The sequence below is a fragment of the Rhinatrema bivittatum genome, chromosome 3 (assembly GCF_901001135.1).
Source record: "Rhinatrema bivittatum chromosome 3, aRhiBiv1.1, whole genome shotgun sequence".
NCBI lineage: Eukaryota > Metazoa > Chordata > Amphibia > Gymnophiona > Rhinatrematidae > Rhinatrema > Rhinatrema bivittatum.
Window position 1 is genome coordinate 182,241,161 of NC_042617.1, and position 27,524 is coordinate 182,268,684.

The 27,524-nt window shown below is 50.3% G+C and overlaps 1 long non-coding RNA gene across 2 annotated transcripts in view; it reads right to left on the reverse strand.

Annotated features, from left to right (window-relative positions):
* Positions 1-432: 432 nt before the first annotated feature.
* LOC115088715 overlaps positions 433-27,524 on the reverse strand; it is an 83,280-nt gene continuing 56,188 nt past the window's right edge. For both annotated transcript variants that reach the window (XR_003855834.1, XR_003855833.1), the window contains exons 4-6: positions 24,164-24,211; positions 3,292-3,349; positions 433-559 (exon numbers count right to left, since the gene is read on the reverse strand). This is a non-coding gene — a long non-coding RNA (uncharacterized LOC115088715). The remainder of the gene's footprint in view (positions 560-3,291; positions 3,350-24,163; positions 24,212-27,524) is intronic.

Below are 27,524 nucleotides of genomic sequence, written 5' to 3' on the forward strand. Positions count from 1 at the left end.
TAAAAATCCGCCCGTTAATTTTTAATTTTTTAATTTTATTACTTTTTTGTTTTATAATTTTTAGGGGGTCATTTTCTATCCATATTGCACACGAAAAGGGACTTTTTGCATGCGAAAAGTCCCTTTTCGTGTGCGATAGCTTAATAGGGGCGTAGTCGGGAACGGAAGAGGTGGAGTCGGGGCAGTGTCAGGGCAGACGTGGCCGTAAGTTCACTGGCGGTGATAAGGTAAGACTCGTTATTGCTGCCAGTAGCGCGCACAATAGCATCGCCTTTCACGATGGCGCTATTGGGTGCGAAAGCCGGCAGCGATAACACTGCGGTGGTGCGATCGCCGCCAGCTTTCGCAGGCCCACCTCCAGCTTCGCCCCCCCCCCCCCCGCCCCCGTTACCATAGGATTTCACAAAGCTGTGTGACAATAGAAAATGCAGGCCTTAATTTTGTATTTTTTCTAGTATTATTCAATTTTTTCATTTTTTAAAATTGATTTTCAGTACCACTGTTCATTGTCATATTCTTCACTCAATTCTGTGGGTGATTGTGGTCCATCCACCTCCTCCTGCAAGCACAATATACTTTAATGGGCATCTTAAATTCTATCACCAAAGAGCAAAACAAAATACAGACAGAAGATTGAAGTCATCGAGGCAGAAAACAGTATTTTACTACAATGGCCCTGAAGTATTAACAGTTGACTCTTTTTCTTGTGCACATGTGCGCCCGATTTTGTATCGGTGTGTGCTTGTGCGTGGTTGCCTACTTGTGTACAGGTGGGGAAATTTTTAACATGCGCAGCGATGAGATCGGGCCTTTGCCCAGTTCCCTCCCAGTCCACTCCAATAAAGGAGCAGACAATCAGGGAACTTACCTATCCCCCTAACTAACTTTTTCCCCTTTTCCCCTCTTCATCTCAACCGCTAAGCCCACCCTAATTAATCTATTTCTTTGTCGTGGAACTTACTTCATCTGAAGAGGTGAAGTTAAGTTCCACGAGACAGCCAGCTGCTGGCACGCATTTCACCAGGACAGCGCAAAGCAGTGCTGTCCCAGCCCACCCAGCCCTCCACCACCCCTCCCAAACCCCCCCTGGCCCTCCTCTTTTCAAGAACCCAGTACTTCCACGCATGGCCAGGCCGCTATGAAAATGAGCTTGGCGCACGCGCAACCCGGCCACACATGTATCTCCCAGGATTTGTGCGCTTTTAAAATCGGCCCCTACGGGCAGTAATCTCATGTATTCTGTTAAGGGAAGTAATTGCTGCTCTGTGTTGGTTACACCCATGGTCATCAGTTCTGCAGACCATAAAAGTCAGGGCCCTCTTTGGTTGCTGTCTAAACTCAATTCCCATTTTCCCCTGCCGTTGAAGCAGAGAGCAATGTTGGAATTGTATCAAAAGTATCAAGACATATTGGTTAAGGGTAGTAACCGCCACATCATCAATTTACCCCATGCATTCTTTCTTCAGTTCCTTTAGGACTTGGCCTTAGAAGTGGTCCTAAGGGGTAGATATTCAAAGGGTTACACGCGTAACCCCTGAAAACCTACCCCAAACCCCTCCTGTGCGTGCCGAGTCTATTCTGCTTAGGCTCAGCGGCGCGCGCAAATCCCGGGGCTTTCCTTGGGGTCGTGTCGGGGGCATGTCATGGTGGTGCGTCATCCGGGGGAGGGACCGTGGGTGTGGTTTCGGCCCGGGGTCTTTTTGGGGGCGTGGCCTCCGAAATGGCTCCCGGGCCGGGGAATCGCGCTCCGGCAGCTGGCCCGACCCGGGCCAACAAAGGTAGGGGGGGTGTAGATAGGGCTGGGGGGGGTGGGTTAGATAGGGGAAGAGAGGGGAAGGTGCAGGGGGTGGAAGGAAAGTTCCTTCCAAGGCCGCTCCGATTTCGGAGCGGCCTCGGAGGGAATGGAGGCAGGCTGTGCGGCTCGGCGCGCGCAGAATCCGGATTTTTTGTGCCGCCTTGCGAGTGCCGACCCTGGATTTAAAATTTAAAATCCGGTGTACTTTTGTTTGCGCCGGTCGCGCGAACAAAAGTACACGCGGGCGCAGTTTTAAAAAAATCTACTCCTGAGCTTTTTCCCTTATGTCCGTGTAACAGTATCATAGACTAAGGAAATCGGGGCACTCGGTTATCATCCAAATCCAATTCTACTTATCCCCCTACAGTCAAAGGCCGAATTTTCAAAGGCCTATGTGCACCTATACTTCAAGATACGAGCATGGCGGGACGTGTGCGTACTGTGCGGATTTTCAAACGCCCGCGTCCATGCACGTGTCTCCCGGTATTCATAGAAAAAAGGGTTTCCAAAAAAGGGGAGTGGATGGACTGGGACAGTGCTGAAGCACTTGCCAGGAGCCGACTGGCCTGCACAACTTGCTGCTGTTCTGGAGAGCGAGTAAGTTATAAATCATCAAAAATGTAGGGTAGTCAGCAGAGTTATAGGGGTCAGAGTTGGTAGGGCTAAAGGCAGGTGGACTGGGAGGGAACTGGGGAAAAGGCCTATTCCATCGCTGTGCGCATCTACTAAATTCTCCCCCCCCCCACTCACGCGCACGAGACGGCACTTAGGTGCACATGTGCACGCCGATATAAAACCATGCAGACAGGTAGCGGATTTTATAACATGCGCATGTTAATACACACATGTTATAAAATCGGCACATCCATGAGTGTGCGCTGGCAACTGCCCGCACATGGACACCCACGCACAGAACTGAAAATATACCTTTAAGTAGAGAGCAATGTTGCAGTTGCATTAAAACTCAATGAAATTTCTTGTTTTGTTTTGTGTCATTTCCAATCTGAAATGATAAAAATTCAATGAAATTTAGTTGAGATTTTGCTTCTGTTTCATTCCTGGCTCTGGTCCATGAGCTCAAAATTAAACATTGCCCCACAGATTAAAATGTTCCTCTTGCCCTCAGATGATAATCCTGCCCCAGTGCAGGCCTCTAGGCCCCCTTCTCGCTTCTGGATCCCCTTTATCCCACTGATAGGAGAATTCCTTAGTCATACTTGCCCCACTGGCATCGTCATCAAAGTGAACATTTTGGGCTACAGATGATGTTTCAATCTTGTTTTCCCTTTTCTCTCATACCCCAGAACCTTATTGCTTCCCCCAAACCAGACTGGGTGAAAGGTTTGCCCACCCCTGCATTATGTACAGTAGCTGGCTGACTCTCAGCACTCTACAGTACTGTAGCAGCAGTATTCCCAACTGCTGTGACTAATTATTTATTTTGCGATGGTATAATAAACAGTTGTGAATTTAATTTTGAAGTATATAGTATTTACCTTCACTTAGTCATCATCAGAGGACTTTGCACAGCAACACTGAAAAATGGTCAATACACTGAAAGAAAGTATAGAAGTGTTAGTCCTTCAGGTCCTGTATACCTCACAGATACAGTGCTTTCAGTCTTCCTGTTTTCTAGTTTGGTTTGGATATGGTAATGCTGTCTATGTTGTACGTGCTACTAAACATTCTGTTGAGATGCAAAGCTGAGATCAAAGGATCCTGGTGGCCTGCCATAAACCACTCATCTTTTGCCCTTCCAATCTCATAAGAAAGATTCCCATTGTCCTAAATTTTGGCACTAGGGTCAAGCAAAGTTGCTATAGTTGTAGCTGTGCTAAAGCACGGCTGGCTTCGACTCAAGAAGAACCTCAACCTGGGCCCAAGCAGAGGAGCCACCTCCTAGATCAGCCCAGGAATGATGAAATTAAGGTCCAGGCCTGGTCCTATGGAAGGGATCTTCTAAGGCAGGGGTCGGGAACCTTTTTGGCTGAGAGAGCCATGAACGCCACATATTTTAAAATGTAATTCCGTGAGAGCCATACTACTAACTACAACCCCCCACCCTCCTGACTCCCCCAAGACCTACCAAATTAATTTACTACAACCCCCTACTCTCCTGACGCCCCCAAGACCTGCCAAATAATTTACTACAACCCCCCATCCTCTTAACCACCCCCCCCCCAAGACCTGCCAAAAGTCCCTGATGATCCAGCGGGGGTCCAGGGCTCGCAGACAAATCTTTAATAAAAAAGTAAAAATCTAACAAACCCCCCACCCTCCTGATGCCCCCAAGACCTCCAAAATTAATTTACTACAACCCCCCACCCTCCTGACGTCCCCCAAGACCTGCCAAAGTCCCTGTGTTCCAGCGGGGGTCCGGGAGCGATCTACTGGACTTGGGCTGTTGGCTGCCAGTAGTCAAAATGGCGCCCACGGCCCGTTGCCATCACTATGTCACTGGGGTCGACCAAATGGCGGCGGGGGTAGCCCCTTGGACATAGTAAGGGCAAAGGGCCGTCGGCTGCCAGTAATCAAAATGGCGTCGACGGCCCTTTGCCTTACTATGTCACAGGGGGCTACCGCCGCCATTGGTCGACCCCAGTGACATAGTGAGGGCAAAGGGCCGTCGGCGCCATTTTGACTACTGGCAAGCCGACAGCCCAAGTCCAGGAAGATCGTTCCCAGACCGCTCTGGACCCCCGCTGAACTACCAGGGACTTTTGGCAGGTCTTGGGGGGGTCAGGGAGGGTGGGGGATTTTGTTAGAATTTTACTTTTTTATTAAAGATTTGTCTGCGAGCCAGATGCAGCCATCAAAAGAGCCATATCTGGCTCCCGAGCCATAGGTTCCTGACCCCTGTTCTAAGGCCCACACAAAGCATCCTAGCCCAAGAAGGACAACTAACATATAAGCCAGTCCTAGCCAAGGAGGTGTGCGAGCGTGGCCTTTGATTCCTATTGAGGGAAACAGAGGCGCGGTTGCCTGCTCCTGGAGATATTGAGCCCTTGGGCGACGGGGAAGCTCAGGGAGGAGCCCCAAGGTGCACATTGTGGGAAGTTAGGAGTACAGGCTCAGGGCAGAACAGGAACAAGGCTGGACTGGACCAGGCAAGGAAAAATAGGAACTGGAACAAGGCAGGCTCAGCCCTCCGCTGGACCTACATGCACCAGTGAGACCCAGCAACTCAATGCTGGTCTCAGAAGTAGGCCTCCGGCCTCTTGATAGCCCTTCCGGACCCTCCGCTGGACCTACATGCACCAGTGAGACCCAGCAACTCAATGCTGGTCTCAGAAGTAGGCCTCCGGCCTCTTGATAGCCCTTCCGGACCCACCATTTGGGAACAACGAGTGTGTGAGGCCAGACAGAGGCTGAGGACAGGAACTAGACGACACATGGATACTTGGAACTTGGACGAGATGAGGATACTTGGAACTTGGACAAGACGAGGATACTTGGAAGGCACTGCCCCTCAGGGTGCCCTACACAGCCCACCGTGGGCTGGTCACGGACCACCCTGCCCCACTGCACGCCCTATACACCTGAAAAGGCTGGTTGCAGACCACGCGGGAGCGGGACATGTGCAGGACTGAGGCTCAGGACAAAGGAGGAATCCAGGCAGCGCTCAAAGAAAGATCCAGCTGGAAGCGGATCCAATGACGGGAAACAGACACCGAATCAATACGGATTTTACTCCCAGGATGGTCTTCTGGAGGCTAGGTTCGGCGGGCGAGACAAGGCTTGAACCCAGAGCTAGGACTAGCGGACACAACAGGATCAGGACTGGAACATAGGATGTCAGAATTCAGACTTGGAACTCGGAATTCAGAGGGTCCGGACCGGAACATAGAACATCAGGAATCTGACATGGAACATGAAATACTTCTGGACTAGGAACGACTCTACTCGGAACATCTAGTCTTTCTGGACATCAGGACATCTGAACGAGGAACATCAGGACTTAGAACATCCGGACTTGGAACATGAAGAAGAAGAGGAATCTGGGCAGCGTTCAAAGAAGGGTCCAGCCGGAAGAGGACTCAATGACCGGAAACGGACACCAGATCAATAAGAATTTACACCCAGGGTGGTCATCTGGAGGTGAGGTCCAGTGGGCAAGACTGGCTTGAACCCAGAGCTAGGAACTAACAGATACATCAGGATCGAGAAGAACATGGAACAACAAAAGCCATCAAGACAAGAGCTGACCACGGAAGACCTTGACCGGAGGAAACATGGATGACCATGGAATCCAATTCGAAGGCCCCTGTGGGGCTGAAGCAGCGCCCTATTATAGGGCTGGACCAGGGAACACAGTGACGATGTCATCAGGTGGGGCTGCAGGCTTTTCCTGCCTCTGGCCCTTTAAATAACTGAAGAGGTGCGCGCCCGCACCTTGAGGGAGTCCGGGAAAGTAGAGACCTGTGGTGGCATCCTGCTGCAATGGAGAAAGGCCAGGTGGAGGCAGCTTCCATGCCGCGAATATGAAGAGGTCAGCGGTGGCGGTTCCCTACTGTTTAAGAGGATGACGGCAGCGGCGGCAGCCACGAAGAGAGAATCCTGGTGGCGGCGTCCCCCCGTGGAGGTGCAGTCAGCGGGAGCGGCTTCCCAGCTGCAAAAAGGAGGTCCCGGGTGCAGCTCAGGGCCACAAAGGAGCAGTGTCTGGGCGGCTGCACTAACGCCACGAAGATAGCGGCGGTGGCTACCTGCCGCATACGACGGAGATCTGGGGCAATGAAGGACGCATCAACATAGGACCGCAGCGTCAGAGTGGTGAGTGGAGGGCCTGCTCGTGGGATGGGGTCTGCGGGCTGGATTGTAACAGGAGGAGAACTACTGACGCATAAAACAGCCTGAGATAGAGAGAAGTGTCACTGTGACCACCTTTGCAGGAGCTGAAACTGAAACCAGCTTCGCTATCCTTGGTATAGGAGACGTGTGGGAGTTGTGGTTCGGGGATCAGTAGAGTCCAGAAGTTTCAGGCTTCCTCACAAATCTCCTACAATTTTTTGAAAGGGTGAATAAACACGTGGACAAAGGGTGAACCAGTAGATGTGGTGTATTTGGATTTTCAGAAGCTGTTTTGACAAAGTCCCATATGAGAGGCTTCTAAAAAAACTAAAAAGTCACGGGATAGGAGGTGTTGTCCTATTGTTGGAATGCAAGCTGGTTAAAAGACCGGAAACAGAGAGTAGGACTAAATGGTCTGTTTTCACAGTGGGATAAAGGTAAACAATGGAGTGTCTCAGGGATCTGTACTTGGACCGGTGCATTTTAATATATTTATAAATGATCTGGAAAGGAGTACGATGAGTGAGGTGATCAAATTTGCAGATGACAAAAGTTTTGCAGAGTAGTTATATCTCAAGCAGATTTTATAATTTGCAGGGAGGACCTGTGAGTCTGGTAGATGAAATTAATGAAAGAAATGCAAAATGATGCATATAAAAGTGATGCATATAAAACACTTCAACATGAAACAAATCCCCACTCACATCCCCCAACAATTTGAGTTAGCCCTCTTCGACTCGGACAACCTCCAGATTATGCCTAGTCTACTGCCCCCCCAAACTTCTAGACAAAGACATATCACCTCTCATTGAAATTTATCATTTCAAATATCAACAAACAAAAAACCCACGATCATATTAGGAGACTTTAACCTCCATGCTGATGTCAACCGTGCTCCATTCCGCTTCCTCAAACCCTGCCAAATCCTGATGAACGTCCTAACACCCTCCAATTCACTCAACTAGTTAACAATCCAACACACAAAGCTGGGCACACCCTGGACTTGATTTTCACAAATGAAAACTTCTTTTCATCCATATCCTATTCTCAAGTCCCATGGTCGGACCATATTCTCCTACAGTGCAAGACCCACATCAATGCTACTATCAAGAAAGAGGCCAATAATTCTCGATCATTCAAGTACAGACCACCTTTTATACCAAACACTACTCCAACATGAACTCGAAAGACACTGAACACATAGACCTCTCCAATATAAACAATGCTACCCAATCTTGGCACCAAATCACAACTGAAACCGCCAACACCATAAACCTGGAAAGAATGAAACTAATCAATTCAAAAAGACAAAACTGCAACCCGTGGTTCAATTCACTTCTACAAGAGACCAAAACCACCCCTAGATGAAAAGAAAAGAATGGAGAAAAAACAAATGCCCACTAACCCTCGAAAGATATTGTACTCACCTCGCCCACTACAAAATCTGATTAACAAATCAAAGAAAGAATACTACAGTAAAAAAATCCTAAAATCTACTAACAAACCAAAATCCCTCTTCAACATTGTAAACAACCTAATTGCAGCGAACAACAACACTCTCCCAAACAAAAACCTGAGCCAAGACCTCGCAATCTTCTTCAAAAACAAAGTCATCAAAATATCCAAAAAAATAAACAAGACCACAAACTACAACCTGCACCTGAATCGCAAAGACATCACACCATGGGCCAACTTCGAACCAATATCAACCACTGAAATGGAGAAACTAATCAAATCATTAAAACAGCCAGAATGAGCTTGATACCATACCAACACGCTCACTAAAAGAAATATCCCAAACCATCACACCAACCATCATGGCAATAATAAACAAATGTTAGAAGAAGGAGAACTACCGGATAAACTAAAAACCACCACCATAAAACCCATCTTAAAAAAAGGAATCTGGACCCGAATGACCTAAGCAATTACCGCCCTATATCAAACCTTTTGTTCCTCGTCAAACTAACAGAAGAAGCCGCCCTTCAACAATTGAACGATCATCTAGATACAAACAACAACTTATACCCCACCCAGCACGGCTTCAGAAAAAAGCACAGCACCGAAACCCTACTCATCAATCTATCAAACACCATCCTAAGAGGATTTGACAACGGTCAGCGATTTATTCTCATCCTACTCGATCTTTCAGCCACATTCGACACAGTCGAACACAAAAGCCTAATCTCCAGGTTATCTGAAATCGGTCTAACAGGGAAAACACTAGACTGGTTCACATCTTTCCTCCAAAACAGAATTTACAAAGTAAATTTCAACAATCACACCTCTAAAGCCATCTCGCTCCAAACCGGCATCCCTCAAGGCTCCTCGCTATCAGCAATCCTCTTCAACATCTACTTATTACCACTCTGCCAACTTCTTTCAAGTCTCAGCGTCATTTACTTTCTGAACGCCGATGACATTCAGCTAATCTTCCCAGTAACAAACAGCATTGATAACACTCTGAAAGTCACAGCCATGACCATCAACAAAATCAAACTTCTATTAAATCAACTGAAATTATGCATCAACACAGACAAAACTGAATGCATGCTAATAGAAAGAATCAACTCTGGAGATTACCAGAATCACTCCATCGTCATTGACAACAACCCCATCAAGTTAAAGGAATACGCTAAAGATCTAGGAATCTGGATTGACCCACAGCTCAACCTTAAAAAACACATCAACATGAAAATAAAAGAAGGTTTCCACAAGCTAGCAATCCTCAAACACTTCAAACCATTACTAAACCAAACAGACTTCCGAACCATTCTCCAATCCTTAATTTTCTCAAGCATCGACTACTGCAACTCTCTCATGATAGGTCTCCCCAAATCAACATTACATCCCCTACAAATTCTACAAAACACCACTGCACGAATCCTCACTGGTCACAAAAGAACAGACCACATCTCTCCTGTTTTAAAAGATCTACACTGGCTTCCCGTAGAAAAAAGAATAGAGTACAAAACTCTATCAATCATCCACACCTCCATTCACCACAACGAACACAACTGCCTCAGCACTCTCATTCAAATTCAAACTCTCAACATAACACCAGATCAACTAACAAAGCACGTCTAGAGATCCCTTCAGTCAATACAGCCAAACTTACCACAACAGAAAAGAACATTCTCAATTGCTGGACCGCATCTCTGGAATACTCTGCCAATCACTCTAGGTCTTCAAAGTGATACCAAAATTTTCAAAAAACTACTCAAAACATAGCTTTTCAAACAAACATACAAAGAGGGGATAGGATAACTGACCAAAGGCCAACACCTACCAGTCCAACTCTTCCCATCTCCTCCCCGCTCCCAGCACCCTAACCCTCCCTCTTCCCTCCCCAACCCCCTCCACCTCTCCATCGACCAACACTAAACCTTACCTAAACCCATCCAACGATACCCACCAATTATCCTTCATCCAAGGTTTTTATCTAACTACTTCCAGTGTCACTATTTATTAACCGATTTTCCCACTGTTATCCTGAAGTACTAATGTTAATCACTGTGATTGTTGTTCTTCTGATTTAACTGTAGATAGCTGTTGTAAATGTTATCTTGAAGTTACCAATGTTAATCATTGTTATTACTGTTCATCTGATTCAAATGTAGTTCGTTGTTGTAAATGTAAACCGGAGTGAAGGCCAACACCAATATTTCGGTATATAAAAAACTTACAAATAAATAAAATATAGGGAAAAGTAACCCATGCTGTAGTTACACACTGTTAAGTTCTATTTTAGGAGTTGCCACCCAGGATAGAGATCTAGGTGTCATAGTGGATAATACATTGAAATTGTCAGCTCAGTGTGCTGTGGCGATCAAAAAAGCAAACAGAATGTTAGGAATTATTAGGACGGGAATGGCAAATAAAACAATGGCTGTCATAACGCCTTTGTATCGCTCCATGGTCAGACCACATCTTGTATATTGTGTGCAATTCTGGTCACTGCATTTGAAAAAAGATATAGTTGCACTGGAGAAAGTGCAGAGAAGGGTGACCAAAATGATAAGGGGCACGAAAAGGCTGCCCTATGAGGAAAGGCTAAAGAGGTTAGGGCTGTTCAGTCTGGAATAAAGATGATTGAGGTGGAATGTGATAGAGGTCTACAGAATCATGAAAGGACTTGAACAAGTTAATGTAAATTGGTTATTTAGTCTCTCAGATAAAAGAAGGACTAGGGGGCACTCCATGAAGTTAGCAAGTAGCTCATTTAAAACAAATCAAAGATAATTCATTTTCACTCAGCGCATAGTTAAGCTCTGGAATTCATTGCCAGAGGATGTGGTTACAGAGTTTAAAGGAAAATTAGGTTCTTACCTTTGCTAATTTTCGTTCCAGTAGTACCATGGATCAGTCCAGACAGCTGGGTTATGCCTCCCCTCCAGCAGATGGAGTCAGAGAGAAAACTGAAAGCACCCCCTATATACACTGGTGTGCCACCTGCGATCCTTCAGTATATGTGATATCAAAGCAGAAGTATGAATTAAGCACTTTCAACACTGCCCCAAGAATCCCCTTTTTTTTTTTTTTTTTTAACAAGTGACCAGATCAAGTAGAAACATCCTTGAGAACAGATAAAACCAGACACAACAAATAGAACACCAAGAGTGTACAGCAACACACGATACACTGGTAGAACTATCAAGGGAACCTAAAACGTGTGGTAACCGACATAAGACCACTGAAATGGAAAAAATCAGAGAATACGAGCGGACTCCCAGAACCCTGTGGGCGGGCGTCTGGACTGATCCATGGTACTACTGGAACGAAAATTAGCAAAGGTAAGAACCTAATTTTCCTTTCCCAGTACGTACCAGGATCAGTCCAGACAGCTGGGATGTACCCGAGCCGCCTTAACTGGGGTGGGACCCTGAGAGTCCCGCTCGAATCACACTGCTCCCAAAGGACTCTGCAGGAGGCCCCGGACATCCAGGCGATAATGCCTGGAAAAAGTATGCCAGGATTTCCATGTGGCCGCCCTGCATATCTCTTGGCAAGAAACCAAGTGATTCTCTGCCCATGAAGTCGCTTGAGAACGCAGAGAATGAGCCTTAAGCCCAGCAGGAACAGGCTTACCACATCCAACATACGTGGCGCAATAGCACCCTTTAACCAGCGTGCAATCGTAGCTTTGGACGCTGAAGACCCTTCTGGGTCCATTCCACAACACGAAAAGGTGATCTGACTTTCTAAAGTCATTGGTAACCTCCAAATAGCGTAAGAATCCGACGGACATCCACGCCTCAAGTCCCGCCCTGAGAAGACTGTAGGTCCTCGTCCGAAAAGGAAGGTAATTCCACCGTTTGGTTGACATGAAACGCGGAGACCACCTTAGGTAGGAAGGAAGGAACAGTTCGTAGGGAAACTCCGACGCCGAAATGCGCAAAAAAACGGTTCCCTGCAAGAGAGAGCCTGAAGCTCCGACACCCGACGAGCCGCGGAAATGGCCACAAGGAAAACAGTCCTTGAGGGTCAGATCCTTCAAAGAAGCCGCCTTAAGGTTCAAACGGAGCCGCACACAAGCCACGGAGTACCAAGTTCAAGTTCCAAGACGGACAGGGAAGCCTGACGGGAGGACGCAAGTTTCTAACCCCTCGCAAAAAACGAGCCACATCTGGATGACTCGCAAGGGAAGAGCCTTCGACCTTACCCCTCAAGCAGCCCAAAGCCGCCACCGAGAACTCGAAGCGAATTATACGCCAACCCCTTCTTCAATCCATCCTGTAAGAACATAAGGATATCCGCCACGGACGAACGTCTGGCCGAAGTACCTGCCGTGTCACACCAATCAGGGAAAACCTTCCAAAACCCTCGCGTAGGCGAGCATAGTGGAGACGACGCGGCCCGAAGGAGAGTAGACACCCCCGCGTCCGAATAACCTCTCTTCTTCACTGCTTCCTTCATAAGCCAAGCCGCCAGACAAAAACGATCCACCAGATCGAAAAAATACTGGAACCCTGACGAAGAAGAGTGGGAAGATGACCGAGACGCAGTGGGCCGTCGACTGCCAAGTTGACCAGATCCGCGAACCACGGACGCCGCGGCCATTCCGGAGCCACGAGAATCACCGGACTGTGATGGGACTCTATGTATCTTAGCACTTTCCCTACCAGAGGCCACGGAGGGAACACATAAAGAAGAATGTGACGAGGCCACGGAAGGGCTAGCGCGTCCACCCCTTCTGACGCGTGCTCTCTCCTCCGACTGAAGAAGCGCACCGCCTTTGCATTTCGACGGGTCGCCATGAGGTCCAAGCGCGGAGTCCCCCAACGCCGCGTGATGAGAGCCATCGCCTCCGACGAGATCTCCCATTCTCCTGGATCTATATGCTGCCGGCTGAGGTAATTCGCCTGAACGTTGTCCACGCCGGCAATGTGGGTGGCCGCGAGACGCTTCTATGTGCTTTTCCGCCCAGGACATCAACAGCGCCGCCTCGGTCGCTACCGCTCGGCTTTTTGTGCCTCCTTGTCGATTTATGTACGCCACTGTTGTCGCATTGTCCGACAGAACTCTTACTGCTCGTCCGCGTACCAGTGGAAGGAGACAACGCAAGGCCAGGCGGACCGCTCTGGTCTCCAATCGGTTGATGGACCAAGTCGCTTGGAGTGCTGACCAGGTGCCCTGGACTGCACGGGACTGGCAGACCTCTCCCCAGCCCGACAGGCTGGCATCCGTCGTCACCACCAACCAAGACTGGGGTTCGAGGTCCATCCCCTGTAGGAGATTGTCTGGAGTCAACCACCAAGAGAGACTGGAGCGAGCCGGCTCCAGCAAAGGCAATTCCATCCCGTACTCCTCCGAGAGGGGATCCCAGCGAGATAGAAGTGCTCTTTGTAACGGACGCATATGCGCAAAAGCCCATTGTACCATTTCCATAGTAGACACCATATGACCAATGACTCGTAAATAATCCCAGACCGTGGGAATCTCGAGCTCCAACAGGCGCCGTACCTGAGTCATGAGATTGAGCATGCGTTGCTGCGGAAGAAAAACCTTGCCCACCAAGGTGTCGAACCGAGCTCCCAGGAACTCCAGCTGTTGGGTCGGCTCGAGTCTGCTCTTCGCGAAGTTGACTACCCAACCCAACTTCTGCAGCTGGCGCACCACTAAGGAGACCGCCCGGGTGCATTCCGCGTGCGACTTTGCTCGAATGAGCCAATCATCGAGATAGGGATGCACAAGGATGCCTTGTCGGCGGAGGGAAGCCGCTACCACAACGAGAACTTTGGTGAACACCCTCGGCGCGGTGGCCAACCTGAAGGGGAGGGCGCAAAACTGGTAGTGGTCTCCCATCACCATGAACCTCAAGTACCTTTGATGCCGTTCTCTTATTCCGATGTGTAGATAGGCCTCTGTCAGGTCCAAAGAAGCCAAGAATTCTCCCTTGTGGACGGCCGCAATAACAGACCGGAGGGTCTCCATCCTGAGCGGGGCACACGCAACGCCTTGTTTACTCCTTTGAGATCCAGAATGGGTCGGAAGGGTGCCCTCTTTCTTGGGAACCAGGAAGTATATGGAATACCGACCCGTCCGGAGCTGGTCCTGCGGAACCGGAACCACCGCCCCCAGAGCCTGTAGATGGGCGACCGTTTGGGCTATAGCTACCTGTTTTCTACTGGGCCGCACGGCGATATCAGAAAGAGATCCCGGGGGGGGGGGGGGGATGTACAAAATCCAACTCGTAGCCGTACCGAACCACGTCGAGGACCCATTGATCCGAAGTAATTTGGACCCACTCCTCCCAGAATCGGATAGCCGACCTCCGATAACGGGAACGGAGGAGTGGGCCCGCGCACCTTCATTGTGCAGGCTTGATGGCAGGAAAGCCTTGGAAGAGCCCCCGTGTAGAGGCCTCCTGCCGCGAAAGGAAGAAGAAGACCAGGCCTGGATCTTGTCGCCTGCTGCCGCTGGGGAAGGGAACCCCTCTTCCCCCACGGAAACGCCTTTGCCCCCGAAAGCGAGCCCTAGCGTTACCAAACGACCGAAGTTGCCGAGGCTTATCCTCAGGCAACTTGTAAACCTTGTTGTCACCCAGGTCCTTAATGAGCTGGTCCAGCTCCTCGCCAAACAGCAACTTGCCCTTAAAGGGGAAGGAACCTAACCTCGCCTTGGAGTTGGCATCCGCCGACCAACGACGGAGCCACAGCAACCTCCTGGCTGAGACCGCCGAGGACATAATGCAAGCCGATGTGCGCAACAAATCATACAGGGCATCCGCTGTATAAGCGGACCGCCGCCTCAACACAATTTGCCTGCTCAGCCTCTCCCGGAGGGAGCTCCTGAATGGTCAGCAGCTGCTGAACCCAGCGGAGGTTGGCCCTCTGCACAAGGCTGCTGCAAGCCGCCGCTCGGACCCCCAGAGCCGCCACGATCAAAAATGCGCTTTAATAAGACCTCAAGCTTGCGGTCTTGGAGGTCCTTCAATGCTATGCCCCCCCGTCACGGGATAGTCGTATGCTTCACCACAGCCGTGACAGCCGAATCTACCACGGGTGTCTTCAAAAGCTCCAATGAATCCTTGGGTAAGGGATATAGCCTTTCCATGGCCCGATTCACCCGCAGGGAAGCCTCTGGGAGCTCCCATTCCTTTGAAACGATCTGTAAGACCTTGTGGTGGAAGGGAAAGGTCTGCGGGGGAGCTCTAATCCCTGCCATTGCGATATCCCCTGTAGACGTGTCCGCCTCCTGAGGCAGAGTCGTCAACTCTAGCTCCTGCAACACGTGGAGAATAAGGGAGCTTAATTCCTCTTTTCCAAACAAGCGTAGTACCTGGGGGTCATCTCCTGCTACGACCCCCGGATCGTCGGGCGTCAGCAAGTCCGGAGCCCCCGGGGATTCCGGAGCGGCTCCTGGGTCTCCCAGGCCCTCAGCCCCACCCCCCCTCTGGCGGGGACCCTTGATCCTGGAGGACCCCACACCCGGTGGGCTCCCCCGGGGTACGGGGGTGGTCTTGGGAACCTTCGGGGGAGCGGGAGCCTCCGCCTCCCAGCCGGATTCTGCCTGCAAAAAGGCTTTGTGCATTAAAAGCACAAAGTCCGAAGAAAATGGCACTGACCGTTTTAAATTTTTCTTCGGGCCATCCGATGAAGAGGAGCCGCGAGGAGACCCCAAATCGGGCTGGGAGCGCGGGCTCTGTGCCTCAGGAGAGGGAGGAGGGGAGATTTCCTCCTCCGATGCTGAACATGCGGCCTGCCGCGTGTTCAAAATGGCCGCCGCACTCCTCCCCGGTGGAGGAGGGGCTGGAGGACGGCTGCCGGAGGCGCTGCTGTACCGCGCCGAAGAGGGGAGAGGAGATCGGCTGCGGGCAGCGCTCGGCCCCCGCGAGGGTCCCTCGCCCCCGGGAACACATCGGGGGCAGAGACCCCCGCGGGAGAGTCGCGCCCCCGCCTCTCCACAGGTCAGGCAGACCGAAGATCGCGGCATCAGCACCGCGAACAGAGCAGCGAAGCAGAAATAGCGCCAAAAACCCTCGGGGATGAGAGCCCCACAGCAAACGCGCGCCGGGTGAGCTAGCCACCCCCTCCGGGGTCCGAGCAGGCACGGGCAGGCCGGGGTCAGGAGAAATGAGCGCACTGCCTGTCCCCAACAGGACTTAAATGGCTCTGGAACTAAAACTTTAAACTTTTTAAACTTTTTTTTTTTTTTTTTTTTAATCCCCCTTCAGGGCTAAAGCCTGGAATTGGGGGGGGGAGGGTGACCGGCCCACCGGTAAGCTCTCCCCCAGCCTGCGGACACTCTAACCCGGGAATATCAGGAGGGTACTACCCTCCGAGCCTGCCTCACACTAAACTCTAGCTGCGCAGCGCAAGACACTCACACAGACATTCACACAGACCGACAGGCAGACAGAGGAGAGAAAGGAAGCATCAACTGATCTTGTCCCCTGTCCTACCTCACTCTTTTTCTTTTCTTTTTTTTTTTTTTTAATTTTGCCCAGTACCGAGAAAAAAAACCGACCGGAGCAGGACCGCAGGTTATGCCTCTCAATCTGCTGGAGTCAGAGAATATACTGAAGGATCACAGGTGGCACACCAGTGTATATAGGGGGTGCTTTCAGTTTTCTCTCTGACTCCATCTGCTGGAGGGGAGGCATAACCCAGCTGTCTGGACTGATCCTGGTACGTACTGGGAATGTAACTTGTTTTAAAAAAGTTTTGCATAAGTTCCTAGAGAAAAAATCAATAACTGCTATTAATTTTAAGCAATAGTAGCTTGAGATTTATTTAATATTTGGGTACTTTCCAGGTACTTGTGACTTGGATTGGCCACTGTTGGAAACAGGATTCTGGGCTTGATGGACCCTTGGTCTGACCCAGTATGGCATTTCTTATGTTCACAGTTGATATTAGTGAATAAGCTGGAGTTGCCAGACTCAAGGAAATGCTACAGGAAGGTCAAAGCTACTGCTGCGATGCCTCCTGAGATCATTACCACCAGGAAGAGAATTCCAACTTTTCTACTCCCGCTGCAGGATACCGGAAGATGACATCAACATTAGTGTCCTTGGTATGAGAAACATCTGGGAGTTGTGATCAGGGCTCAGGACAATACAGGAGGTGAAGCAACTAGCAGCTGATGCTAGGAAACAAGGCTGGAAGTAGCAGACTTTCATAGCTCATCTTTCCACAATACTTTTTAAGCCAAAGATAGCACATTGGGCCACACAGATTAACAGGAATTCTTTCTGGAACTGTGTTTAATTCAATGGGCCAGATATTTGTAGTGCTGCTTTTTTACAGGTAGGGTTGTTACTGTTTGAATGCTTGGTGTTACTGCTCGTTTGCTATATAGAATTTGAGTGTCTTTTTTTTTTTTTTTTTTTTTCAGGGTTTTGTCTTACTCCACAATAGGGTAGATTTCAAAAGGGTTTACGCACGTGGCCAAGCCTTGTGTGCGCTGGGCGAATTTTCAAAGGGGCCGAGCCACGCATGTAAACACCTATACGCGCATAATTGCCTGGCTTCTTCACCTCCCTGCCTATTCTGGACAGGGAGGTGAAGAGCTGAAGTAAGTTATAAAACAAAGAAAAACCCCCCAAAATGGTAGGGTTTAGGGGGTGGGGAGGAAAGGGGAATTTAGGTAGGGGGGAGGGAACTGGGGGTGGCCCGAATGCGTCACTGTGCGAAAATTGCAAAAGTCCCCCCCTTGCGCACTGCCCGCTCATACGCACATGTATTATAAAATCTGGCATGCATGTGCGCACAGCCCATGGATTTTCTAACATACGTATGCCAGCGCGCACATGTTAGAAAATCGGCGTGTCCATGTGTGCGGGCTGGGAAGCGCACGCACATGGACGAGCACGCACATGTTTGAAAATCTACCCCAATGTGTCTGGCACTGGCAGTGAAAGGTGTGTATGTTGCTGTTAATGAAGTGACACTAGAATTTGACTTTCTTTTTTTATGGTGAGTTTTAAGGGAAAACATTCAAGGTCCATTGTTGGGGGAATTTCTATGGAGGTGGAGTGTGTTACAGAACTGGAGGTGCAGAATTTATATTGGGATTCTGTCCCTTCCTGTAATAGATTCCAGACTTCACTCTCATGTCTCTAGAAGAAAGGAAAATTAGTTTCTTACCTGATAATTTTCGTTCCTGTAGTACCAAGGATCAGTCCAGGACACCTGGGTTGTGACTCCGCACCAGTAGATGGAGACAGACTAAAACTTGTGGGCGGAGCCATATATGCCCCTGTGCCAGTCACAGCCCCTCAGTCTTACGGAATGTCAAAGTAGAACACAACCAGAGAAGTAAACAAAACTAGATACCGCTAACTAACGGGGAAAGAAACACCCCCTCTGGAAACGGACTCTCCAACCGAGAGAGCGAACAAGCGGAACAGAGCAAATCAAAACACAGAGCGGACTCTCCATTACTTCAGCGCAGCACTGCGGGCGGGATCCTGGACTGATCTTTGGTACTACAGGAACGAAAATTATCAGGTAAGAAACTAATTTTCCTTTCCCTGTACGTACCAGGATCAGTCCAGGACACCTGGGATGTACCAGAGCAACCTACTGAGGGTGGGAAGCAGAGAGTCCCGCTCGGAGAACCCTCTCTCCAAAACCCCCGGAATCGGTAGCCCGGACATCCAGCCGGTAATGCCGGATAAAAGTATGCAACGACTTCCAGGTGGCCGCCCTACAAATCTCTTGAGGCGACACCTGAGAAGCTTCCGCCCAAGACGCTGCTTGAGATCGAGTCGAGTGAGCCCGCAGCCCCACGGGAAGAGGTTTTCCCCGCACCAAGTACGCCGAACCAATGGCCTCCTTGAGCCAACGAGCGATCGTTGTGCGGGACGCTGCAGCTCCTTTCTTTGGTCCAGAGAACAGGACAAACAGATGATCTGTGACCCGAAACGGATTAGTGACCTCCAGATATCGGAGAAGGGATCTCCGCACGTCAAGCTTCCGTAACTCCCTCTCTTCTGTAACAGAGGAGTCTCCGCACGCAAAGCGGGCAACTCCACCGATTGATTCACGTGAAACGACGAGACCACTTTCGGAAGAAAGGAAGGAACCGTCCGTAAGGAAACCCCCGAATTGGAGATACGCAAGAAAGGTTCCCTACAGGACAGGGCCTGTAACTCGGAAACACGCCGTGCCGAGGCAATCGCCACCAAGAATGCCGTTTTTAAAGTGAGATCCTTAAGAGTTGCGCGTTTCAAGGGCTCAAACGGCGCCGTGCATAGAGCGGAGAGAACCCAATTGAGGTTCCAAGCCGGACAAGGAAGACGTAACGGGGGGCAAAGGTGCTTAGCACCCCGAAGGAAACGAGCAATATCCGGGTGAAGCGCCAGAGACTTACCTCGCAAACACCCAAGCGCCGCCACTTGGACCCGTAGGGAACTGCACGCCAGACCTTTGGCCAGACCCGCCTGGAGGAACGCCAGAACATCAGAGACGGAAGCCGAAGTGGGGTTCACCCCTCGCTGCACGCACCAGTCCTCAAAGACCACCCAGACACGGACGTAAGCCAAAGACGTCGACTGCTTTCTGGAACGCAGTAGCGTGGCCACCACCGCATCTGAATAACCTTTTCTCTTCAGTCGATTCCTCTCAAAAGCCATGCCGCGAGACAGAAGTGATCCGCATCCTCCAAACAGACGGGGCCCTGATGGAGTAGGGCCGCCATTCCCTGGAACTGAAGGGGTGCCGCTACTGCCAGTTGTACGAGGTCTGCGAACCACGGCCGGCGAGGCCACTCCGGTGCCACCAAGATCACGTTGGCCGGATGCAACTCTATGCGCCGTAGAATCTTGCCGATCATCGGCCACGGGGGAAACACGTAGAGCAGCACATCCGTCGGCCAGGGAAGCACCAACGCATCGACGCCTTCTGCCCCCCGCTCTCGACGTCGACTGTAAAATCGCGGGGCCTTCGCGTTGTGCCACGTGGCCATCAGATCCATGTGGGGCACCCCCCACGTTTCGCAAATGAGAAGAAACGCTTCGTCCCCCAGCTCCCACTCTCCGGGATCCAGACGATGACGGCTGAGATAGTCCGCCTGCACGTTGTCGACTCCCGCAATGTGAGACGCTGCGAGGTTGCTGAGATGTAGCTCCGACCAGGCCATCAAGCGCTGAGCTTCTTCCGCCACCTGGGGGCTCCGTGTCCCCCCCTGGCCGGTTGATGTATGCCACGGTGGTCGCATTGTCCGACAACACTCGGACTGCCTTTCCCCGCAGCAATGGTAGAAAAGCCTGCAGGGCCAGACGGACCGCTCTGGTCTCTAGGCGATTGATAGACCACTGGGCTTGCGACACTGACCATAGGCCTTGAACTGAGCTCCCTAGGCAGACCGCTCCCCAACCAGAGAGGCTGGCATCCGTGGTCACCACTGTCCAACTGGGCACCAGGAGAGAGACTCCGGCGGAAAGATGACTGGGGTCCAGCCACCAACGCAGGCTGGACCTCGCGTGTCCCGCTAGAGGAAGCGGTAAATGGAAGTCCTCCGAGACCGGCTTCCAGCGGGAAAGCAAGGATGACTGTAAGGGTCGCAGATGAGCGAACGCCCAGGGAACCAGCGCCAGCGTGGAAGTCATAGACCCTAGGACCGTAAGGTAGTCGCAGACCCGCGGCTGGCGAAGAGACAACAAGCGTTGCACCTGAGTTTGCAGTTTGCCCATCCGTTCGAGCGACAGAAACACCTTGCCCTGCTTCGTGTCGAAAAGAGCTCCCAGATATTCCAAGGTCTGCGTGGGTGTCAGATGACTCTTGCTGAAGTTGACCACCCATCCCAGGGACTGCAACAGATGGAGGACCCTGGCCACCGCCATCCGACACTGATCCTCGGACTTCGCCCGAATCAACCAATCGTCCAGGTAAGGATGGACCAGGAGACCTTCTCGGCGCAGTTGCGCCGCCACCACGACCATCACCTTCGTGAATGTACGAGGGGCCGTTGCGAGCCCAAACGGGAGCGCCCGAAACTGGTAATGCCGTCCCAGAATGCAGAATCTGAGGAAGCGTTGGAACGACGGCTGAATGTCTATGTGAAGATACGCCTCCGTGAGGTCCAGGGAGGCCAGGAACTCGCCTGGCCGGACCGCGGCGATGACTGACCGGATCGTCTCCATTTTGAAGCGAGGAACGCGAAGGCATCGGTTCACCCCTTTGAGATCCAGAATTGGTCGGGACGTGCCGTCCTTCTTTGGTACGATGAAGTAAATGGAGTAACGGCCTTTGCCGTGTTGGCTGACCGGAACGGGGGAGATAGCTCCCAAGTCCTCTAAGCGGCGGATGGTGTCTAGCACCGCCGCCTTCTTCTCGGGAGCCTTGCAGGGTGACACAAGGAACTTCCCCACTGGAATGCGAGCAAAATCTAACGCGTAGCCGTGTCTTATCACGGTGAGGACCCACTGGTCCGACGTTATTCCGGCCCATCTCTCGTAAAACGACAGCAACCGCGCCCCGACGTTGGGAACGGCGTGCTGAGGCTGCGGCGGGAGAAGGGCCGACCCCCTTTCATTGTGAAGATTTGGGCGCCGTGATGGCCAGGGCACCCCCTGGTCTACCAAAGCGCCTCCCATGAAAGGACTGCTGCTGCTGCCACTGTGGGGTACGGGAGGAGGAAGACCTGTACGATTGCCCCGACGACCTTTGAGGTCGCGCCTTCCTGGGCCCACGAAAGCGGGACCTGGCTGCAAAGGAAGACCGCGACCTGGATCTATCTTCGGGCAACCTGAAAACCCTATTTTCCCCCAGGGAAGCCATCAAATCATCCAATTCCTTGCCAAACAGTAACTTACCCTTTAATGGCAGCGCCCCGAGGTGAGCCTTAGAAGAGCCATCTGCCGCCCAGTTGCGTAGCCACAGGAGGCGGCGCGCCGAGACAGCCGCCACCATGGATCTAGACGAAGTGCGCAGCAGATCGTGGAGTGCATCTGCGCCATATGCTATTACCGCTTCCAACTTATCCGCTTGCGCTGCCTCGTCTGCCGAAAGATCCGCATTGGCTTGGAGGACCTGAGCCCAGCGTAAGCCAGCTCTCAAAGCAAAATTCGTACACATGGCGGCCCGAATTCCTAGCGCTGACACCTCAAAAATCTTCTTGAGCTGTACTTCCAGCTTCCTGTCCTGAAGGTCCCGAAGGGCTGTCGCACCCGTAACCGGGATAGTAGATCTCTTCGTTACCGCCGAAACCACCGAATCCACCTTGGGAAACTTGAGAAGGTCCAGCGCATCCTCCGGGAGCGGGTAAAGCTTATCCATGGCCTTGCTGACCTTCAAACCTAACTCCGGAGTGTCCCATTCCCGGAACATGATGTCCGTTGAAGAAAAATGGAACGGAAAAGCAACTGCCGGACCCGTGAGGCCTAACAGGACCGGATCCATGTTCGCTTCCTGACGAACCACCGCCGGAGGGGGGTCTATTCCCAGTTCCTGGAGAATGGCTGGAATTAGAGGTGGCAATTCATCCCTACGGAATAGCCGGACCACTTTGGGATCGTCTCCCTCCACTGCCTGTGAACCTTTTCCTACGCCGGACGTAGCGGAGCCGTCCGCTCCCACATCATCGGGTCCCTTCTGGGTCTCCTCAGGGGAATCAGCGTCCGCCTCAGGGGAGGAATCGGTGTCCGCCTCCTGTGGGACGCCACGTGGAGGCCGCTTCCCCCGCAAGGCGCCCTGGGGCCCCTCCGCGACCCCCGAAGGCTTCCTGGACCTCTTCTGCGGTGGAGCCCTGCGAGCTTCACTCCAGCCGTGCTTACTTTTTTTGTATTTCAGGACTTTGCGCAACAAAAGCGCAAGGTCCTCCGAAAGCGAGCTCGAATCTGAAGAAAAATCAGCGGGACTCCCCGGGGACCCTGTGTCCCCCGAGGGACCCCCTCCGACCGCGATCCGCTGCGGGGAAAGCGCGGGAGGCAAGGCCGAAGGCCCTGTCATTTCCCGCGCCATTTTGCGGCCCGTGGCCAAAATGGCCGCCACTCCCGCGCTAAGCGGGAAAAGCTCTTGGGGCTTTTCTACGGCGCCCCCCCCGCGCGGAGGCGATCGCACGGGTCGCGAACGAGGTCCCCGAGGCGCCCCGGACGACCCCTCTCCGCCTGGGATGCAAGCGGCGCACAGACTCTCGCGCGAAAGACGCGCGCGCGCCGAGCCACAGGCCCGGCAGACCGAGCCGCGAGGCATGGCGGCGAAGAGGCGCGAACACGGGACGACAGGAGACACGAAAATTAAAAAATTTGAGCGAACGGCCTCCCCCCGACAGCGGCGCCCCCACCACGAGCGGCGACGCGAAGCAAGAGAGAGCCGGCACAGAAATAAAAGCAAACCTTTTTTTTTTTTTTTTTTTTTTAACAAAACGCCTGTCGCTGTCCACGGTCCTGGAGCCCTAATCCAGCAGGGGTGAGTGAACCGGGCTCCCCGGTGTCACCCCTAACGCTGCTACTAGGCCAGCTGGGTCCTCGACCCTAGCAGCGGCCTCAACCAGGGGGGGGTGGTCCCCTCAGAACCTCACAACCCCCCTGGGAGGCAGGGCGAAAGGGACCTAGGGACAATTTAGCAAAAATATTCCCAAATAGAAACCCGTAGCCTAACTGGCCTAACAAATCAAAAAAAGGGAACCAACCCTGACGGAATACCAGAACCAGGGCAGGCAGGGCTGTGACCGGACCTGCACCATCTACTGGAGACAGAGTAAGACTGAGGGGCTGTGACTGGCACAGGGGCATATATGGCTCCGCCCACAAGTTTTAGTCTGTCTCCATCTACTGGTGCGGAGTCACAACCCAGGTGTCCTGGACTGATCCTGGTACGTACAGGGAATTAGTTGTTTGAAACTATCAAATAATTTTTATTAATAGTTTTACTTGAAGGTTGAAATTGGCCACCTTTTAAAAAATTGCACAGAAGGCCCTTGGGACTTTTATAGCCAATTTAAAGGCAGGAAGCCATGCTATGTAGGTGGGCATGATGTGAGGAAATGCCTCTTTAGCTTACCCCAGTTGCATCCAAATACTTCTGTCAAGAGACCCCACCTTCTGTATTGTTTGTACTTAGTGAGGGGGTGTACGTGTATGGTTGTGATCTGTCACTACTAAAAATAGTATATGAAATTCTTATTAAATACCAGCAGTGCTTTCTGCGGCCATGTTTCTCCTTCTCAGTTCTGTTTACTCTGTAAATCAGATAGAAAAAACAGTTTCACTAACTGAAAGATGAATTTTCAAACAATGCATGTATCAAAATTAACTCTTGTGTGTGTATAAAATAGCACATATGCAGTTACATATTTTCAAAACTGCAACATACACTCATTAATTGGGGTCTATACATGTAAAAAAAGGGGTTTAAGGGCATTCCAGGGTGGCACCAACATTTACGTGAATAAGTTGCTGTTTTAAAACCTTCCAAAGTCACAAGTGTAAGTCTTTTACTTGTGTGCATTTAGTCCTGCTCAATATCTTATTTAAGTGACTGAAAACATTTTAAAAGTGAAAAAATGACTAGGTAATGTGTATGGGTGAAATGGGGGGACTTCAGGCTGAAGAACCAGGAGGGTCTTTATGAGCTGCAGATATTCTGGCTGAACTGGTAGACTAATTGATACAACTGGATATTTAATTGCCAAGCGCATATTATAAAATCCCCTGATGTATGTGTAAAAGCTGACTTATGGGGGGGACATCTAATTAACATAAGTAAAATCTACTTGCATATCCTTTTAAAATCTGAAGTACAAATGTAGGGGTATATCATTTCCTCATGCTTATTCGCCTAATTTCGAACTTATCCGGCTAAGTATTTATTTTATTTATTTTTAGATTTTTATATACCGGTGTTCCTATATGAAATAAAGATCACATCGGTTTACATTGAAACAGAACATGAAAATTGCCAAAAGGCATTACATAGAACAAGGTTATGAAACTTGGAACAGTGTACATAAGTTCAAAATTTAACAATAACGTTGTAACATTGATGACCAAAAGATAAAGGAGAAAAAAAAAAAGTAGTGCATTTGATGCTTCTTAGACGCATGAATTTGAACGTATCCGGTATAACGAGCTCAGTATTAGTGGGCCCTTAGTGGGCACGTCAGGCAGCAGACAAGAGAAACTGGAGGCAGGCCAGAGGTTGAGGCAGGCAGCAGACAAGATGAAGTCAGATCCAAGAAGGGACGTCAGGTCCTTGCGGCAATCAAGGAGGGTCAAGGTCAGATGCTGAAGTCAGAATCTGGGAGAGCAAGCCAAGAGATAGAAAATTTGTAACTTATCATTAAAATCATCCATTGTACCTGAAGACTGGAGGATAGCAAATGTAACCCCAATATTTAAAAAGGGCTCCAGGGGCGATCCGGGAAACTGCAAACCGGTTAGCCTGACTTAGGTGCCAGGAAAAATAGTGGAAAGTGTTCTAAACATCAAAATCACAGAACATATAGAAAGACATGGTTTAATGGAACAAAGTCAGCATGGCTTTACCCAGGGCAAGTCTTGCCTCACAAATCTGCTTCACTTTTTTGAAGGAGTTAATAAACATGTGGATAAAGGTGAACCGGTAGATATAGTATACTTGGATTTTCAGAAGGCATTTGACAAAGTTCCTCATGAGAGGCTTCTAGGAAAAGTAAAAAGTCATGAGATAGGTGGCGATGTCCTTTCGTGGATTGCAAACTGGCTAAAAGACAGGAAACAGAGAGTAGGATTAAATGGGCAATTTTCTCAGTGGAAGGGAGTGGACAGTGGAGTGCCTCAGGGATCTGTATTGGGACCCTTACTTTTCAATATATTTATAAATGATCTGGAAAGAAATACGACGAGTGAGATAATCAAATTTGCAGATGACACAAAATTGTTCAGAGTAGTTAAATCACAAGCAGATTGTGATAAATTGCAGGAAGACCTTGTGAGACTGGAAAATTGGGCATCCAAATGGCAGATGAAATTTAATGTGGATAAGTGCAAGGTGATGCATATAGGGAAAAATAACCCATGCTATAATTACACAATGTTGGGTTCCATATTAGGTGCTACAACCCAAGAAAGAGATCTAGGTGTCAGAGTGGATAACACATTGAAATTGTCGGTGCAGTGTGCTGCGGCAGTCAAAAAAGCAAACAGAATGTTGGGAATTATTAGAAAGGGAATGGTGAATAAAACGGAAAATGTCATAATGCCTCTGTATCGCTCCATGGTGAGACCGCACCTTGAATACTGTGTACAATTCTGGTCGCCGCATCTCAAAAAAGGTATAATTGCGATGGAGAAGATACAGAGAAGGGCTACCAAAATGATAAAGGAGATGGAATGGCTCCCCTATGAGGAAAGGCTAAAGAGGTTAGGGCTGTTCAGTTTGGAGAACAGATGGGTTTTAGCCCTTTATAGGAGGAAGCCATTAATGTCATTGAAGTGCTCCTGGGCTATCCTCCCACCTTGGGCCCTTTAAAAGGCTGGATTTTGGGTGCCCACGTCCTATTCTGTGGTAGGCTATGTTGGATACTGGCATCATTCCTGCCATGAAAAAGTGCTGGCGGCATTGGGGGTGAGTGAGGTAGCTTGCGGGGCCTTCCCAAAGTCTCTTCCCCCATCTTCTGGGTTTAGGGTTCTTGGAGAATCTCTTGTGGAACTCACGTACAAGCTGGGGAGCTTGGAGGTTGGCTTCCAGTATTTTTCTTCAGGCCCATAGCTTTTCCAGATGATGAGATACTGGAGTTTGTTCCTGACTCTTCTAGAGTACGGAATCTCTTTAACCTCATATCGGGTGTCATCTTCGGCTTCCATGTCTTTGGATTTAAGGAGAGGTCTCAAGGGCTAAGATTATACAGTAGGTTTTATCAAAGAAACGTGGAACACATCATATATGTAGAAGCTTGGAGGTAGTTTAATTTGTAAGCCACCATTCCCACTTGTGTTCAACAGGGAATGGTCCCACAAACCTTGGGGTGAACTTCATCATCAGGGCCTTGAGGCGTAAGTTTCTGATGCTCACCCAAACCAACTGCCCTGGCTGAAGCAGGGGTGCAGGACGGTGGTTTGTATCAGTTTTTTCTTAGAACATTTTTCCATTAGCTAATGGGTTCTCTGCCAGAGTTCTTGCAATTCATGGCCCATTATTTTGGCTGCTGGATAATTCACCAAGACTGGAATGAGCAATGGTGTATGGAGATGGTGGCTGAATACCACATAGAAGGATGAGGACCAAGTCGTTGGTTCACGTAAGTAAAGGGAATTGTTCTGCTCAGTTTGCCTGTGTGAGGCCTGGTAGTCAGTTAGTAGTGGAACCACAGTTTAGACCGCTTACCTTGGAATGAAGAAGTCGCGACTCAGAGGAAGAGCGTGGGTACCGGAAGGTAGTCCAGAGTCGGGGCAGGCAGCGATCAATCAGGAACCAAGTGCAGGTAATCCGAGTAGGCAGGCAGCAGGCAGAGTAATCCAGAGGCAGTCCAAAGTCGGGGCAGGCAGCGAGCAATCAGGAACCAAGTGCAGGTA